The sequence below is a fragment of the Oncorhynchus mykiss genome, chromosome 16 (genome assembly GCF_057628025.1).
Source record: "Oncorhynchus mykiss isolate SJ-2025 chromosome 16, ASM5762802v1, whole genome shotgun sequence".
Lineage (NCBI taxonomy): Eukaryota > Metazoa > Chordata > Actinopteri > Salmoniformes > Salmonidae > Oncorhynchus > Oncorhynchus mykiss.
In genome coordinates, this window is record NC_143037.1 from 61,458,395 (window position 1) to 61,477,997 (window position 19,603).

Sequence of the window (19,603 nt, forward strand, 5' to 3'; positions counted from 1 at the left end):
AAACTTCAGACGGGCCTGGACATGTACTGGCTTAAGCAGGGGGACACGTCTGGCACTGCAGGATTTGAGTCCCTGGCGGGATAGTGTGTTACTGATGGTAGGCTTTGTTACTTTGGTCCCAGCTCTCTGCAGGTCATTCACTAGGTCCCCCCGTGTGGTTCTGGGATTTTTGTTCACCGTTCTTGTGATCATTTTGACCCCACGGGGTGAGATCTTGCGTGGAGCCCCAGATCGAGGGAGATTATCAGTGGTCTTGTATGTCTTCCATTTCCTAATAATTGCTCTGTTTGAGGTTGTGGACAGGTGTCTTTTATACTGATAACAAGTTCAAACAGGTGCCATTAATACAGGTAAAAAGTTACAGGTCTGTGAGAGCCAGAAATCTTGCTTGTTTGTAGGTGACCAAATACTTATTGTCCACCATAATTTGCAAATAAATTCATTAAATATCATACAAAGTGATTTTCAGGATTTTTTTTCTTCTAATTTTGTCTGTCATAGTTGAAGTGTACCTATGATGAAAATTACAGGCCTCTCATCTTTTTAAGTGGGAGAACTTGCACAATTGGTGGCTGACTAAATACTTTTTTGCCCCACTGTATATATTTTTTTTTAAGTTTTAAAGCTAACTTCCTGCAATTTTACACATTTTGCCATGAGTGAATCAAACATAACAAAATCAATGGGCTAAAAAACCTAGCTTAAAAACATTAGCTGACATGGACTAGTTGATCGGAACATTTCTTGGAAATAGCTCTCCAAGCAAGGTCTGCCATGACCAGAGGAAACCTGCTGATGCAATTTATTGTATTTTATATTTGTTTTAGTTGCTGCTAATTACCAACTAATGTTATAGCAGTGTAGAGGAGTCTCAGACCTAAACTAATCAAGATCATATGAAGTGTATGTTGTCTTAAAAAGGACTCATGTGATAAAGCAGCACGTTGATGTGTCCCAGCTGCAGGGCGTTAACAGTGGAGGTGCTGTGGTCCAGACTAGCCACAGCCAGGTCAGTGTTTCCATCAGCACCAGCCACACTGTCCTGGAGGTGCAGCTCATATTGATCACAGGGCATGGAGAACTCTGGAACACATTACCCTGGGTCAGCGCTTCATGATTTGTCTTCATTAACTATTTCCTACATAGATGGGATGGACAGTATACACCCTGAACTGTGATATGAATACCATCTAAATCATTCTTGATACTACATTACTGTATCCAATGACACAATTCAATACTTTTCTAGACACCCTTTTTTGTGACTATTGTCGTTACATCATTGGATTTGTAATTGCATAGAATGATATGCTTGACTGTATAGTGTAAGTTCAGACCCACCTGTGATCTTTCCCTGTCTGTTCTTCTGGACCTTCTATTGGATGGATGTGCCCACCAGCAGGTAGACATCACATGCAGGGCTCAGCAGGATGTTCTCTAGAATCAGCAGTTTCACCTCTGCTGCACCTACATTCTTTGTGAAGGTTAGATGTCATAGTTAAAGCACGGCGTACGAACGGCACATGCCATTTGCTACATCGAGAAACCAGACCAACTCCGTTGCAGTATGATTCGCACGCCATCAATAGCTACCAACCCTCAAAGGCACGCCTTTAATCAAATGTTTAATCTAAACTCTAGATCACATTTACTCCACACAAAAAGGCATACAAAGCTCTCCCTCCATCTTCCTGATTCTTGCTTACAAGCAAAAACTATAACAGGAACAACCAGTGACACGCTCAATTCGGAAGTGGTCTAATGAAGCGAATGCTAAGCTACAGGACTGTTTTACTAGCACAGACTGGAATTAGTTCTGGGATTCATTCGATGGCATTAAGCAGTTTACCCCATCAGTTACCGGCTTCATTAATAACTGCATCGATGACAACGTCCCCACAGTCACTGTACATACATATCCCAACCAGAAGCCATGGATTACAGGCAACATCCGGACTGAGCTAAATGCTGGAGCTGCCACTTTCAAGGAGCGGGACACTAATCCGGACGCTGATAAGAAAGCCGGTGTGAGTAAGACCTTTAAACGGGTTAACATTCACAAGGCCACAGGGCCAGATGGATCGCCAGGACGCGTACTCGGAGCATGCGCTGACCAGCTAGCAAGTGTCTTCACTGACATTTTCAACCTCTCCCTGACCCAGTCTGTAATACCTACATGTTTCAAGCAGACCACCATCATCCTAAGGCTGGGCAATATGGCCTAAAAATCAGCTTGATTTTAAAAATGTATGGGCGATTCACAAGATATCTCCTATCTATACAGTGCATTCAGAAAGTATTCAGACCCCTTTGTCCACATTTTGTTACGTTACAGCCTTATTCTAAAATGGAGTCAATTGAGAATAAAAAAAGTAATAATAATCAACACACAATACCCCATAATGACAAAGCAAAAATAAGTTTGTAGAAATCTTTGCAAATTTAGGAAAAAAATCAAATTAAATTAAAATCAAATTAAATTTAATTCACCTTTACTGAAGAACCTTTGGCAGCAATTACAGCCTCAAGTCTTCTTGGATATGACGCAACAAGCTAGGCACACTTGTATTTGGGGAGTTTCTCCAATTCTTTTCTGCAGATCCTCTCATGCTCCGTCAGGTTGGAGGGGAGCTGCACAGCTTTTTTCAGGTCTCTCTGGAGATGTCCAAGTCCGGGCTCTAGCTGGCCCACTCAAGGACGTTCAGAGACCTGAATCCCCTCCTGCATTGTCTTAGCAGTGTACTGGGGGTCGTTGTCCTGTTGGAAGGTTAACCTTTGCCCCAGTCGGAGGTCCTGAGTGCTCTGGAGCAGGTTTTCATCAAGGATCTCTGTACTTTGCTCTGTTCATCTTTCCCTCGATCCTCACTACTCTCCCAGTCCCTGCCGCTGAAAACATCCCCACATCATTATGCTGCCACCACCATGCTCCACTGTAGGAATGGTGCCAGGTTTCCTCCAGACGTGACGCTTGGCATTCAGGCCAAAGAGTTCAATCTTGGTTTCATCAAACCAGAGAATCTTGTTTTGCATGGTCTGAGAGTCCTTTAGGTGCCTTTGGCAAACTCCAAGTGGGTTGTCATGTGCATTTTACTGAGGAGTGGCTTCTGTCTGGCCACTCTACCATAAAGGCCTAATTGGTGGAGTGCTGCAGAGATGGTTGTCGTTCTGGAAGGTTCTCCCATCTCCACAGAGGATCTCTGGAGCTCGGTCAGAGTGACCATCAGGTTTTTGGTCACATCCCTGACTAAGGCCCTTCTCCCCCGATTGCTCAGTTTGGCCGGGCGGCAAGCTCTAGGAAGAGTGTTGGTGGTTCCAAACTTCTTCCATTTAAGAATGATGAAGGCCACTGTGTTCTTGGGGACCTTCAATGCTGCAGAAATCTTTTGGTACCCTTCCGCAGATCTGTGCCTCGACATAATCCTGTCTCAGAGCACTATGGACAATTCCTTCGACCTGGCTTGGTTTTGGTTCTGACATGCACAGTCAACTATGGTACCTTATATGTGTGTGCCTTTCCAAATCATGTCCAATCAATTGAATTTACCACAGGTGGACTGCAATCAAAATGTAGAAACATCTCAAGGGTGATCATTGGAAACAGGTCTCATAAAGGATCGGAATAGTTATGTAAATTAGCTCTTTCAAATTAGTGTTTTTGTTTAGTTTTTTGCAAAATGATCTACAAAACTTTTTTCGCTTTGTCATTATGGGGTATTGTGTGTAGATTGAGAACATATTTTTATTTAATACATTTTAGAATAAGGCTGTAACATAACAAAATGTGGAAAAAGTTCAAGGGTCTGAATACTTTCCAAATGCACTGTTTATCTCGATTTTTAAAAACGTTCTAAATAAGCTTTGTTGCACAGTTACACTGCAGCTTCATATCTTGGCTGCCAGTTGAGGACTTGTGAGGTGTCTGTTTCTCAAACTAGACCCTCTACTGTACTTGTCCTCTTGCTCAGTTGTGCCTCCCACTCTATTCTGGTTAGAGCCAGTTTGCGCTGTTCTGTGAAGAGAGTAGTACACATCGTTGTACGAGAGCTTCAGTTTCTTGGCAATTTCTCAGATGGAATAGCCTTCATTTCTCAGAACAAGAATAGACTGACGAGATTCAGAAGAAAGTTATTTGTTTCTGGCCATGTTGAGCCTGTAATCGAACCCACAAATGCTGATGCTCCAGATACTCAACTAGTCTAAAAGGCCAGTTTTATTGCTTCTTTAATCAGAACAAACAGTTTTCAGCTGTGCTAACATAATTGCAAAAGGGTTTTCTAATGATCAATTAGCCTTTTAAAATAATCAACTTTCATTAACTAATACAACGTGCCATTGGAACACAGGAGTGATGGTTGCTGATAATGGGCATCTGTACGTCATTGTAGATATATAACAAATCAGCAGTTTCAAGCTACAATAGTCATTTACAACATTAATGTCTGCACTGTATTTCTGATCAATTTGATGTTATTTTAATGGACAACAAATTTGATTTCTTTCAAAAACAAGGGCATTTCTAAGTGATGCTAAACTTTTGAACGGTAGTGTATATGTATAGCTACCTCAATTACCTCGTACTGTATATAGCCATGTCATTTTTACTCGTTATTTACTGTGTATTTATTCCTCGTGTCACTATTTCTATTTGATCTAATCTTTACCTCTGCATTGTTGGAAATGGACCCATAAGTAAGCATTTCACCTTTACTCCAGACCTGTTGTCTACAAAGCATGTGACAAATACAATTTGATTTAGTCAACTTTGCAATCATATTTTGCATCATTACATTTACATTTCAGTCATTTAGCAGACACTTATCCGGAGCAACTTACAGTAGTAATTAAGGTTAAGTGCCTTGATCAAGGGCACGTTGGCAGATTATTTTCACCTAGTCGGTTCGGGCTTTCGAACCAGCAACCTTTCAGTTACTGGCCCAACACTCTTAACAACTAGGCTACCTATAATTGACTGTTCTACAACATTGCACAGTGGTACTGTCATCTCTGACTAATATTAGGTCCCTCTTTTGACCCTAGAGTTTTTTCATTTTCAGACGGGTGACCCCATAGCAAACCTGGCGACGGTCCAGATGGCTAGACCAACTCTACTAGCTGTGACATCACAGTAACGCAAGTCAGCCTGTTATTTATAGCCGTGTATACCCCTGGAGGGCTGCTGTCTGCCAGCCACGAGCTGAGATGATCGAAGGAAACTATTTTAAAAGGAGCTAAAGTTCTTCTACTCCTCTGATGTTCCTGTCCCTCGCTCCTAAAAATACATCTGATTGTGGTCCTTGAGCCAGTATTTGATTCTTAGCTATAGTATGATAATCCATCTCCACAGACTACTTCAAAAACAAGGTAAGAAATGTAGGAATTTATTAAACGGAAAACCTTATACAGAGATTCTTGTATTTTGGCCTTGAGCTTAGCCCGTTTTCAGTCCTGACAGCAAGATGAGATCTCCCTGTTTCCCTACTCTCTCCATCTCAGAGATGTAACCAGGTGTAAGTAGACTCAGAGAATTTAAGAAACCCTGAGGGAAGGAAAATGCATAACAAGCCTATTATTGACAGTGACAAACTGACATCTTACAATTAACCTAATATGTTGAACTTGTGATAAAATAATCTGAGGTTTATCATATGCTATCCTGGCACAAGGCAAATCATATATAAATGTATTGAAATAACCTGATAAATCACAGGTTAGATTGAATTTGTATTGGACTGCCATCCTTAAACCAGTTCTCGTTATAATTACATTGTTGACTAGCTACTTTAACGGTCACTCCCTACAGGCTTTTCTCCAGGGTTGAGTGCACGGCAACGTGGAGGAACTCACCGTAATGAGTTGTAGGAGTCAGGGAATCCATCCACGTCTGCATCTTTCACTATGGTCCAATCAAACACCAATCTCGCCAGAGCACTGAAGGTGTTTCCTGCACAATCAACAATTTGGGGGTTAAAGACATGGCTTAATACATGTGCCCATTGCTTGGGATTTGATTTAACGTACATAAAAATGTAGATGGCCCAATTTAGTTTAACTAAAAATATATATTATATGTGACATGCAAAACATTGTCTTGTGAATTTGATGTGAAGTGTTGAAAGGACAACCATTTACACTCGTAGGAATTGGCCTATATGGATTGGGCTAAATTGAAATGTTTCTTACAGAAGAAATATGAAAAGCATATGCACAACAATGGTAGCCATTGAAAGGGAACCGTTTGGATACTATGGTGAAATTATTAGACCAAAATGTGAGGACAACAGTTCATCTCACAAGAAAGAATCCAAACATTATACTGTTGAATTCATGTGCATTTTACTTTTACTCTACTGTTCACAGAATTTTGTGATAATGAAAATCCTTGAAAATGTGGGGTAGGTGCAACATAAGATGAAATAAATGACAAAGTGTGCAGTAAAGTCCTTTAAATGCACTTATGACTCCAAGAAGAGTCTTCAACAGCTTTCATGAGCTCTCCTGGCTGTGCCGTTGCGGAACTAAACCAAGCACAATTGTAATTATTTTGTTTGGAACACAACCCTGCATCCCCAACATCACACAATTACTGTTGTTGTTTACGCATATAAAGGATAAATCACTGTGGACAAGACTGAAAATAGAGCACACTAGTTTGACAAGTCCCTAAAGGTTGCAGTCACATAAGCCCAAACAAAACCAGCAATCCTCTCAAGACGATATTTTAGCTATTCTATTTGACAGATCTGAGCGTAGTACACATCAAGGCCAAAACAAACACCAAAATGCAATGCGCCTTTGGGGATGTCATCAAAGAGAATCAGGTTGTGGCGCCAGCTCATGTAAAAGAGTGTCTGTGCCTGGCCATAATGAAACCAGTGAGACAGAACAAACAGGGACATTAACTTCTGCCTCACGACATCACAATCATCACTACTGGAAAAGTCGTTAAACCCTTCTAGTGCACACAACAATGTGGATCTCTCTACGCATTTTACTGAAGCGGGTAGCACTTACAGTTGTTCTTATATCTCTGTAGAAACACTGCAATTTTATTAACATGTTGATACATAGCAATTGAGTAATTATATTGTCAAAAGAATACACAAGTGGAATCAGGAATTTATGATACAATGTTGATTCAATGTTATGAGTAATTAGTGTTACTACATAGGTAGTTGTTATGATGACAGCACATGCCGATGTAAAAGGTCTTTGTTGACCAAAAGGGAACCAATGACACAAACTGTCAAGTAAAACATAAGAGTGTATCCTTGGACACTCCCCCTCAGAGTCCAGTGCGTAGATCTTCAGTTCCAACGGTGAGTCCTCCAGGTGCAGCTCTCTGGTGGTGGACACTATCTGGATCTCACTGATTACGTCCACGATGGCATCACAGCACAGCACCTGTCCCCTTACTGAGGAGAGGGGAAACGAGTCACATACACAGGTACTGTATCAACATTTGAGACATCTACAGAACCAGAAGTGTATATTAAAGTCAGGAATCATCACACTGCCCTATCAGCAGAGGGAGCACACCCCCATCCACATCCACAGGGCTGCAGTGGAGAAGGTGAAAAGTTCCTCAGCGTCACTGACAAACTGAAATGGTCTACCCACACAGGGGATGCTGTAGAAATTTGGCTTGGCCACTAAGACCCTCAAACGTTTACAGATGCACAATTGAGAGCATCCTGTAGGGCTGTATCACCGCCTGCTACGGCAACTGCACCGCCCACAACCGTAGGGCTCTCCAGAGGGTGTTGCGGTCAGCCCAACGCATCACAGGGAGCACAATGCCTGCCCATCAGGACACCCAGTGTCACAGGAAGGCCGAAAAGATCAAGGACCTCACCCGCTATCGTCCAGGAGAGGTCAGTGCAGGTGCATCACAGCTGGGAGCGAGATACTGAAAAACAGACTGAAAAACAGGCCATCACTAGCCGGCCTCCACCCAGTCACTAGCCGGCCTCCACCCAGTCACTAACCGGCTACCATCCGGTTACGCATCCCTGCACCTTAGAGGCTGCTACCCTATGTACAGTTGAAGTCGGAAGTTTACATACAGCTTAGCCAAATACATTTAAACTCAACTCCTGACATTTAATCCGAGTAAAAGGTCCCTGTCTTAGGTCAGTTAGGATCACCACTGTATTTCCAAAATGTGAAATGTGAGAATAATAGTAGAGAGAATGATTTACTTCAGCTTTTTTTCTTTCATCAAATTCCCAGTGGGACAGAAGTTTACATATACTAATTGAGTGTTTGGTAGCATTGCCTTTAAATTGTTTAACTTGGGTCAAATGTTTTGAGTAGCCTTCCACAAGCTTCCCACAATAAGTTGGGTGAATGTTGTCCCATTCCTCCTGACAAAGCTGGTGAAACTGAGTCAGGTTTGTAGGCCTCCTTGCTCGCACACACTGTATGCTTGGGGTCATTGTCCATTTGGAAGACCCATCCCAACAAGCTTTAACTTCCTGACTGATGTCTTGAGATGTTGCTTCAATATATCCACATAATTTTACTTCCTCATGATGCCATCTATTTTGCACAAAGCACCCCCACAACACGATGCTGTCACCCCCATGCTTCACGGTTGGGATGGTGTTCTTCAGTTTGCAAGCCTCCCCATTTTTCCTCCAAACATAACGTTATGGCCAAACAATCCTATTTTTGTTTCATCAGACCAGAGGACATTTCTCCAAAAAGTATGATCTTTGTCCCCATGTGCAGTTGCAAACCATAGTCTAGCTTTTTTAAGGAGGTTTTGGAACAGTGGCTTCTTCCATGCTGAGCGGCCTTTCAGGTTATGTCGCTATAGGACTTTTTTTTACTGTGGAAATAGATACTTTTGTTCCTGTATCCGCCAGCATCTTCACAAGGTCCTTTGCTGTTGTTCTGAGATTGATTTGCACTTTTCAAGCAAAGAGGCACTGAGTTTGAAGGTAGGCCTTGAAATACATCCACAGGTACACCTCCAATTGACTCAAATGACGTCAATTAGCCTATCAGAAGCTTCTAAAGCCATGACATCATTTTTTGGAATTTTCCAAGCTGTTTAAAGGCACAGTCAACTTAGTGTATGTAAACTTCTGACCCACTGGAATTTTGATACAGTGAATTATAAGTGAAATAATCTGTCTGTAAACAATAGTTGGAAAAATGACTTGTGTCATGCACAAAGTAGATGTCCTAACCGACTTGCCAAAACTATAGTTTGTTAACAAGAAATTTGTGGAGTGGTTGAAAAACGAGTTTTAATGACTTCAACCTAAGTGTATGTAAACTTCTGACTTCAGCTGTAAATAGACATGAAAAACTAGTCACGTTAATAATGTTTACATAATGTTTTACCAATTTCATATGTATATACTGTATTCTAGTCAAGGCCATCCTATTCAACCTGTGCTGTACATACAGTGCCCTGCAAAAGTATTCATCCCCCTTGGCGTTATTCTTATTTTGTTTCATTACAACCTGTAGTTTAAATAGATTTTTATTTGGATTTCATGTAATAGACATACATAAAATAGTTCAAATTGGTGAAGTGAAAACAATTACTTGTTTCACAAAAGTATACAAAATTTAAAAAACTGAGAATTGGTGCGTGCATATGTATTCACCCCCTTTGCTATGAAGCCCCTAAATAAGATCTGGTGCAACCAATTACCTTCAGAAGTCACATAATTAGATAAATAAAGTCCACCTGTGTGCAATCTAAGTGTCACATGATCAGTCACATAATCTCAGTATACATATACATCTGTTCTGAAAGGCCCCAGAATCTGCAACACCACTAAGCAAGAGGCACCACCAAGCAAGCGGCACCATGAAGACTAAGGAGCTCTCCAAACAGGTCATGGACAAAGTTGTGGAGAAGTACAGATCAGGGTTGGGTTTTAAAAAATATCCAAAACTTTGAACATCCCACGGAGCACCATTAAATCCATTATTAAAAAATTTAAAGAATATGGCACCACAACAAACCGGCCAAGAGAGGGCCGCCCACCAAAACTCACGTACCAGGCAAGGAGGGAATGAATCAGAGAGGCAACAAAGACACCAAAGATAGCCCTGAAGGAGCTGCAAAGCTCCACAGCGGCGATTGGAGTATCTGTCCATAGGACCACTTTAAGCCATACACTACACAGAGCTGGGCTTTACAAAAGAGTGTCCAGAAAAACGCCATTGCTGTAGAATAAGCAAACACATTTGGTGTTCACCAAAAGGCATCTGGGAGACTCCCCAAACATATGGAAGAAGGTACTCTAGTCAGATGAGACTAAAATGTATATTTTTCGCCATCAAGGAAAACGCTATGTCTAGCACAAACCCAACACCTCTCATCACCCCAAGAACACCATCCCAACAGTGAAGCATGGTGGTGGCAGTATCATGCTGTGGGGATGCTTTTCTATCGGCAGGGACTGGGAAACTTGTCAGAATTGAAGGAATGGTGGATGCCCAAGGAATGATGGATGCAAGAATGGGCTGCCATCAGTCAGGATGTGGCCCAGAAGTTAATTGACAGCATGCCAGGGCGGATTGCAGAGGTCTTGAAAAAGAAGGGTCAACACTGCAAATATTGACTCTTTGCATCAAATTCATGTAATTGTCAATAAAAGCCTTTGACACTTATGAAATGCTTGTAATTATACTTCAGTATTCCATAGTAACATCTGACAAAAATATCTAAAGACACTGAAGCCGCAAACTTGGTGGAAATTAATATTTGTGTCATTCTCAAAACTTTTGGCCACGACTGTATGTGAACACCCCTTCAAATTAGTGTATTTGGCTATTTCAGCCACACTTGTTGCTGACAGGTGTATAAAATTGAGCACACAGCCATGCAATCTCCATAGACAAACAAACATTGGCAGTAAAATGACCTTATTGAAGAGCTCAGTGACTCAACGTGGTGCTGTCATAGTATGCCACCTTTCCAACAAGTCAGTTTGTCAAATCTCTGCCTGGCTAGAGCTGCCCCGGTCAACTGTAAGTGGTTTTATTGTGAAGTGTAAATGTCTAGGAGCAACAACGGCTCAACCGCAAAGTGGTAGGCCACACAAGCTTACAGGATGGGCCCGCCAAGTACTGAAGCACGTAGCACGTAAAAATAGTCTGTCCTCTGTTACAACACTTACAACCAATTTCCAAACTACCTCTTAAAGCAAAGTCAGCACAAGAACAGTTTGTCAGGAGCTTCATGAAATGAGTTTCCATGGCCAAGCAGCCGCGCACAAGCCTAAGATCACCATCTGGAATGCAAAGAATCAGCTTGAGTGGTGTAAAGCTTGCCGCCATTGGACTCTAGAGCAGAAACTCGTTCTTTGGAGTGAAGAATCACCTTTTTACCATCTGGCAGTCCGACAGAAGAATCTGTGTTTGGAGGATGCCAGAAGAACGCTACCTGCCTAAAAGCATAGTGCCAACTGTATCATTTGATGTTAGAGGAATAATGGTCTGGGGCTATTTTTCATGGTTCGGGCTAGGCCCCTTAGTTCCAGTGAAGGGAAATCTTAACACTACAGCATACAATGACATTCTAGACGATTGTGTGCTTCCACCTTTGTGGCAACAGTTTGGGGAAGGCTCTTTCCTGTTTCAGCATTACAATGCCCCCGTGCACAACGCGAGGTCCATTCAGAAATGGTTTATCGAGATTGGTGTGGAAGAACTTGACCGGCCTTCACAGAGCCCTGACCTTAACTCCATCGAACCCCTTTTAGATGAGTTGGAACACTGACTGCGAGCAAGGCCTAATCGCCCAACATCAGTGCCAGACCTCAGTAATGCTCGTTGCTGAATAGAAGCAAGTCCCCGCAGCAATGTTCCAATATCTAGTGGAAAGCCTTCCCAGAAAAGTGGAGGCTGTTATTTAATGCAAAGGGATGACCAACTCCATATTAATGCCCATGATTTTGGAATGAGATGTTTGACGAGCAAATTTATGAATGTTCTCAGCAAACATTGGAGATTAAATATAATTCACGTTGTCAACAATCTAAGCCAACCCTGTCTGTTTTGCCCCATAGTTGCTTACGTGTCTGTTTTGATGCTAAACACCCAACCCGTCTATAGCATTGGAGTAAACCGCTGATTTACACTATTACACAATGCCGTAAACCAGTGTTCTTCATTCCTTTTACTGGGCCCACAGGGATGTACTTTTTTGTTCTAACCTAGCACTACCAATCCTGATTCAGCTAATCAAGGGAAATGTTTCAACATATAGTTAATAGGGCTGACTTGTGCACTACACTGAGTAGATTGTCTGCTGAAGCCGTTAGGCTAAATCACCTCAACTTTCATTTACCGAAGCATAACAAGTCCTTATCATTAAGAGTTTAGAGAATCTATACAGCTCTTATCTCAACCATCATGAACTAGTTGATGAGCAAGTAGTGGCACTTTACCCTTTCATGTTAGCCTCATATCATGCTGCTTCAAAAAGGCCACAAAGGCTATTTGACCAAAAGCTTACCCACAATAAACTGACATTTGCATTGACACCAAGTAAGCAGATGTTCTCTCTTCATCCAAGCAGGTACTCTACTCCAGTGGTTCCCAACTTTTTTTTGTTGCTCTGCACAGAGTACCCCTGATGTACCCCCTCATGTGAATTTTACCAGTAAGTCTGTGGTTTCATGAGTCTTCAAGTATCCCCTGTGGATAGGCGAAGTACCCCCAGGGGTCCTACTACACCTGGTTAGAAACCCCTGCTCTACTCACCGACATCCTCAGCCAGTATGATGCTGGTGAGTCTGGAGGAATGTGTGGAGCAGGCCTGGAGAACAGCTCTCTGGGAACACTGTCTGCTGAGGTCAGCCTCTACAGCCTCGATGCTGGCCACCTCTGGTCTGGTGGAAGACCTGGAGGTACGAAAGGTACTGTATTCAGACACTCTGGGGAGAAAATAAGTGTATAGATAAATACTTATATTTATTCAAAACAAACACATTTTGCTTCATCTGGTTGCTTTCTGTCCTCTTCAGCAAAACCTGGTGAGCATAAATCGGTCTAATAAATCAGATTTTGCCCAATGACATGTTGGAAGCTGTTATCTAATGACAGGAAAGAATACAAATCTGTTTTGACAGGAAATGTATATGATTGATTAGGCACAGATTCTAAAATGAAAGGCATAAAGTTGATTGAGTATTTATAAACTTGTACCATCAGCTCTTGTACCGTCAGCTTTAAGTCACTCAAATATTACACAAATAAACATTAGACATGGAAAAAAGTATAGAATTTAAAGAAAATTAGCTTTAACCCGCAAAATGTTCTCTGCACCACATAGGCAAAATGTGTAGAATTGCAGGAAATAAGCTGGGGGGGTTCTCCAATGTAGGAAGGGGGGCCATACCGGACTGGTTATAGCGTTAATAGAGAACTTCACTTTCCATGAAACAAAATCTTTCTGATTTCAGATTTACTTGACTATACGCCACAATGTAACAGGTCATGTTGCAACGCGTCCCACACGACCTATGAGTAAGATATGAAAGACGATACCTGCGTGGACCAAGCAATACAGTTGTCTGTTTCCTAGCGGTAATCTTTTTTAAATTTTTTTTTTACAGATATTCACCTACCATCTGTAACAGCCTTCAGTTGCTTCCAATGTGAAGTTTATTCTGGTGCTTCGGGCAAGTGGTAATAACACGTTGGGGATATTCAACTTTGACGAGGCACTTGTGGTGTGAATTTAACTTGATATTAACAAAAACACTGATAGCGTATTCAGCGCAAAAATCGCGATTTCCGACAGCCAGATAGATTGCAGGTACTGCTATTATCAATATATAAAAAAATACAAAATAAAATATGTTAGAGGTTATAGCCAACTAGCCTACAGTGCAATAATTGAATATTTCTTCCATCCTCAATTATCCTAACGTTTCCGACAGTGATCAACACCGGGTAACCTAATCGTTACAACGAATTAACATGACTACTGTAACCATTTCCTTCATCAAACATTCGAACCATTGATAGTTACCTTAGTTTCAATTTCTGACAATAACGGAGAGCGGCAGCCACATAACTTTGATACTTTCGCCGGTTCCTAAAAATGTACGCCTTCAATTCAAATACCCTTCAAATATCTTGGAGAGAATATATAGCAGACCTTCCCCTACTATCTAAGTTTAGGATAAAAAGTAATTTCAACAAAAATTATGTAGAAATACCCGCCTTTACAAATAATTAGAGCTGCAGCGTGCATGCTGGCTGGGTGTCAGTTGACGTCATTTACAAAGTAAAGTAGTGGATGTGATGCGAGGATGACGCTTTGTTAAAGATGCAGTAGTGCTCAGCTTTTAGCCCACCAGCAACATGCAGCGACCTACAGTATGTATCATTACCACCACAACTGGCACATACTTCATATATTTTGTCATTTCCTACTCCCTATATATAGCCATGTTATTTTCACTCGTTCTTTTAATTCGTTATTCACTGTGTATTTATTCCTCGTGTCACAATTGTTTTAGTACATGTTTTATTATTTACCTTATCTTTAACTCAGCATTGTTGGAAATGGACCTGTAAGTAAGCATTTTCCTCTTAGTCTACACCTGTTATACAGGAAGCAAGTGTCAAATAAAATTGGATTTGACTATACAGCTGAGCCACCTATTGAGGGAGAGCTCAATCAGTTTGATCATCAGGTGAATTATGGATGTTTGTTATAACAACAGGGCTATAATGTACACACCTGTACATTTTGGGATGACTGGGATGGGTTACCATATCCCTAGTGTAGCCAATCTCAAGATATTCAACTACTGGTAGTCTGATACATAGAGTTCTACTGATACAAGCAATTATAGTGTGGTTTCAAAACACAGATTGTACTCATGTCTGTTTCTCTTTGACCCCAGACTTCTGAGGATCACCGTACAGCATTAGTTAGTGAGTAGTGAACGACTGTCAGTAACCCAATTATTCCTCTAACTACCAGCCTCTCTGTCTCTATTTCTCACCAGTCACCACCAGCAGAGGACTGAGTTAAGTACATGCATGTCCTATGGATTACCCATTTATATTAATTAGTGCCAATCTAAACCATGGCGTTAGTTGACACTGAAATGGGAACATAATATAGCTGGCCCCAACCACTTACGACTAGACGAGTTAAGTAAATTAGCTGGGAGCCAGAGAGGACGACTCATAATAATAATAATAATACATAAGACGAACTGTTTCGGCTGGGAAGCATGCGGAGGCCTTTAAGAGGTCTGTGTTTGATCTTATTGAACTATTTGCTCCAGTGGTGGCTGGTGGCACCTTCATTGGGGTGGCAGGGTAGCCTACTGGTTAGAGCGTTGGACTAGTAACCGAAAGGTTGCAAATTCAAAGTTGTTCTGCCCCTGAACAGGCAGTTAACCCACTGTTCCTAGGCCGCCATTGAAAATAAGAATTTGTTCTTAACTGACTTGCCTAGTTAAATAAAGTTTTTTTTTTTTTTTTTTTTAAACAAGGACTAAAATAGCACTTTTCAAGGACCCAAAACAGACCGAATAAAGAGAGGGGTGGGCTCAAGGAAGGTGTATGGGGAGGGTTTGGATACGAACCCGGTTTAGGATAAGGGGCAGATTGGGTTCAGAATACGAACCTGATTTAAGGTGGCCTGCTGGGGTGGAACAGAGTGGGCATGTGGATTGGTAGTGGAGAAGAACTACCTGCCCTCCAGGACACCTACACCACCCGATGTTACAGGAAGGCCATAAAGATCATCAAGGATCATCAACCACCCGAGCCACTGCCTGTTCACCCCGCTATCATCCAGAAGGCGAGGTCAGTACAGGTGCATCAAAGCTGGGACCGAGAGACTGAAAAACAGCTTCTATCTCAAGGCCATCAGACTGTTAAACAGCCACCACTAACATTGAGTGGCTGCTGCCAACACACTGACACTGACACTGACTCAACTCCAGCCACTTTAATAATGGGAAATGATGTAAATATATCACTAGCCACTTTAAACAATGCTACCTTATATAATGTTACTTACCCTACATTATTCATCTCATATGCATACGTATATACTGTACTCTATATCATCGACTGCATCCTTATGTGATACATGTATCACTAGCCACTTTAACTATGCCACTTTGTTTACATACTCACCTCATGTATATACTGTACTCGATACCATCTACTGTATCCTGCCTATGCTGCTCTGTACCATCACTCATTCATATATCCTTATGAACATATACTTTATCCCCTTACACTGTGTATAAGACAGTAGTTTTGGAATTGTTAGTTAGATTACTTGTTGGTTATTACTGCATTGTCGGAACTAGAAGCACAAGCATTTCGCTACACTCGCATTAACATCTGCTAACCATGTGTATGTGACAAATACAATTTGATTTGATTTGAAGTGAATGGACTGGAGACCGTTCCAGCCATTACTATGAGCCCATACTCCCCAATTAAGGTGCCACCAGCCACCACTGGAGCAAATACTTCAGGAAGATCAAACACAGACCTCTTAAAGGCGTCCGCATGCTTCCCAGCCGAAACAGTTCAGAAGAGTTTGTGCATATATCACGATGACATTTTGTGACGTTTTTGTTAGTTTTGGATTTCGGTAAGGGTTTTTTCGGCAGTTCGGGCAGACTAAACATTTGTAAAATAGCTTAAAGTCTGGGTAGGATGGGTGGGAGGTAACACAATAGGTATGTCTGCAAGAATACAAGGAGAGTGTAGTCTTTTGACCTTTTATTGAAACAGGTTTGTTGGTCTTTTGTAGGCTTCAAATGATGAGAAATGTCACCGCTGATGAATGATGGTGTGTCTAGGAACAAACAGAGGAAGCAATCACTTAACATCAAGGTATAAAGGTTAAATCAGCACTATTAAGTCAGGAGGTAACGAGAAACAATACAAAAGGATAACTTTGCCTTGGCCGCCACACTGCATTCATACGTTAATCATTGTCAATGAACGCAGCTCTGCGTTGGGTACCTGTTGGTTTGCCACATCAGCCTGCCTCTCTCGTACCGGACACTTCCAGTCTCCAGCAACATGGGCACCCCTACAGTTGACACACACAACTTTTCCCACCGAAACTACACAATCCTCTGTCCCATGCCCTACTGCACACTTTCTACATCTTGGAATCTCCCTCCAAACACACTTCTGTGACATGACCATAAACGTGGCACCAAAAACACAGCAGTAGATTCGGCACAAAAGCTCTAACAGGATAACTGATATATCCTAACATGACTTTGTTGGGTAAAGACTGATTCAGCACTTAAAAGGACAGACTGTGACACCTCTGTTTCACCACACTCCCCACCTAGCCTGTGTCACACCAAACGATGGGAGTCACAAACACCGGGAATCTTTCATTTCAATTGCTCGACCTTCACACTTAACGCAACCTGAGAAATCACTCCTTTCAATGGTGCCTTATTCCTAAGAGCAAGGTAAGAAACAGATCTTGACCGAGTTGCGTGGCATGGAAACAAACATCACAAGTCCACTTCAGGTTACCTTCGGGTTACCTTCCATGTCCATCGATGCAAGGCTCGTGCTCTGAGCTCCTCGCAACACCTTCCACCTCACTTAAATCTCCCTCATTCACTTCCATTTCACCTCCAGAGCTCGGTCTGGTGGACATCTCACTCTGTTTGTACTTGATCCCAGTCTTCTTCGACACACCATCTCCACTTTTAATCGCCATCTTCATCAAATTAAGATTCCGTCTCTTCTTCAATTCTCTTCTTCCTCTTCCATTCCTCCTCTGAAATCCATCTTTCCTTGTTCCTGTCCAAATGTTCCTCTTCTTCCAGATTTGCTAGCGGCCCTATGGCATGCCGACTTAACTCCATCTCCCTAGTCAGTCAGCTGACCGTCCATCAATTCCGGGACAGGGTTCACGTCTGGAAGCATGCTTTTGACTGCACCTACACTATTGACCCTTGGCACTCACATCTGTAACCATTAAGTGCTTTGAAAGGCTGGTCATGGCTCACATCAATACCATCGTCTAAGAAACCCTAGACCCACTCCAATTTGCATACCGCCCCAACAGATCCACAGATGATGCAGTCTCTATTGCACTCCACACTGTCCTTTGCCACCTGGACAAAAGGAACACCTCTGTGAGAATGCTATTCATTGACTACAGAGTTCAACACCACAGTGCCCTCAAAGCTAATCAATAAGCTAAGGACCCTGGGACTCAACACCCCCCTCTGCAACTGGATCTTGGACTTCCTGACGGGCCGCCCCCAGGTGGTAAGGGTAGGTAACAACACATCCGCAACGCTGATCCTCAACACGGGGGCCCCTTAGGGGTGCGTGCTCAGCCCCCTCCTGTATTCCCTCTTCACTCATGACTGCACGGCCAGGCACGACTCCAAACCATCATTACATTTGCCGATGACACAACAGTGGTAGGCCTGATCACCGATAACAAACAGACAGCTTATAGGGACAGCCTATAGGGAGGAGGTCAGCTACCTGGCCTTGTGGTGCCAGGACAACAACCTCTCTCTCAACGTGATCAAGACAAAGGAGATGATTGTGGACTACAGGAAAAAGAGGACCGAGCACGCCCCATTCTCATCGACGGGGCTGCAGTGGAGCAGGGTGAGAGCTTCAAGTTCCTTGGTGTCCACATCACCAACAAACTAACATGGTCCAAGCACACTATGACAGTCGTGAAGAGGGCACGACAAAACCTATTCCCCCTCAGGAGAATGAAAAGATTTGGCATGGGTCCTCAGATCCTCAAAAGGTTCTACAGATGCACCATCGAGAGAATCCTGACTGGCTACATCACTGCCTGGTATGGCAACTGCTCGGCCTCTGACTGCAAGGCACTACAGAGGGTAGTGCGAACGGCCCAGTACATCAATGGGGCCAAGATTCCTGCCATCCAGGACCTCTAGACCAGACGGTGTCAGAGGAAGGCCCTGCAAATTGTCAAAGACTCCAGCCACCCTAGTCATAGACTGTTCTCTCTGCTACCACACGGCAAGCGGAACCGGAGGGCCAAGTCTAGGACCAAGAGGCTTCTAAACTTTAATTAACTCTACCTACATGTACATACTACCTCAACTAACCGGTGCCCCCTCACACAGACTCTGTACCGGTACCCCCTGTATATATTGTTATTTTTTACTGCTCCTCTTTAATTACAGTGCCTTGCGAAAGTATTCGGCCCCCTTGAACTTTGCGACCTTTTGCCACATTTCAGGCTTCAAACATAAAGATATAAAACTGTATTTTTTTGGTGAAGAATCAACAACAAGTGGGACACAATCATGAAGTGGAACGACATTTATTGGATATTTCTAACTTTTTTAACAAATCAAAAACTGAAAAATTGGGCGTGCAAAATTATTCAGCCCCCTTAAGTTAATACTTTGTAGCGCCACCTTTTGCTGCGATTACAGCTGTAAGTCGCTTGGGGTATGTCTCTATCAGTTTTGCACATCGAGAGACTGACATTTTTTCCCATTCCTCCTTGCAAAACAGCTTGAGCTCAGTGAGGTTGGATGGAGAGCATTTGTGAACAGCAGTTTTCAGTTCTTTCCACAGATTCTCGATTGGATTCAGGTCTGGACTT

The 19,603-nt window shown here is 42.4% G+C and overlaps 1 long non-coding RNA gene and 1 pseudogene across 2 annotated transcripts in view; both read right to left on the reverse strand.

Moving 5' to 3' along the window:
* The window catches only part of LOC110491123 (nuclear pore membrane glycoprotein 210-like), a 49,860-nt pseudogene extending 32,150 nt beyond the window's left edge, over positions 1-17,710 (reverse strand). The window contains exons 1-5 of the transcript XR_016487034.1: positions 17,532-17,710; positions 17,324-17,328; positions 13,599-13,734; positions 12,733-12,872; positions 6,946-7,412 (exon numbers count right to left, since the gene is read on the reverse strand). The product of XR_016487034.1 is annotated as a nuclear pore membrane glycoprotein 210-like (transcript). The remainder of the gene's footprint in view (positions 1-6,945; positions 7,413-12,732; positions 12,873-13,598; positions 13,735-17,323; positions 17,329-17,531) is intronic.
* Positions 811-5,969, reverse strand: LOC149976945 (uncharacterized). Its single transcript, XR_016487428.1, has 3 exons — positions 5,845-5,969; positions 1,342-1,467; positions 811-1,083 (listed from the first exon to the last, which is right to left on the reverse strand). It is a non-coding gene; the product is annotated as an uncharacterized LOC149976945 (long non-coding RNA).
* Positions 17,711-19,603: the final 1,893 nt, after the last annotated feature.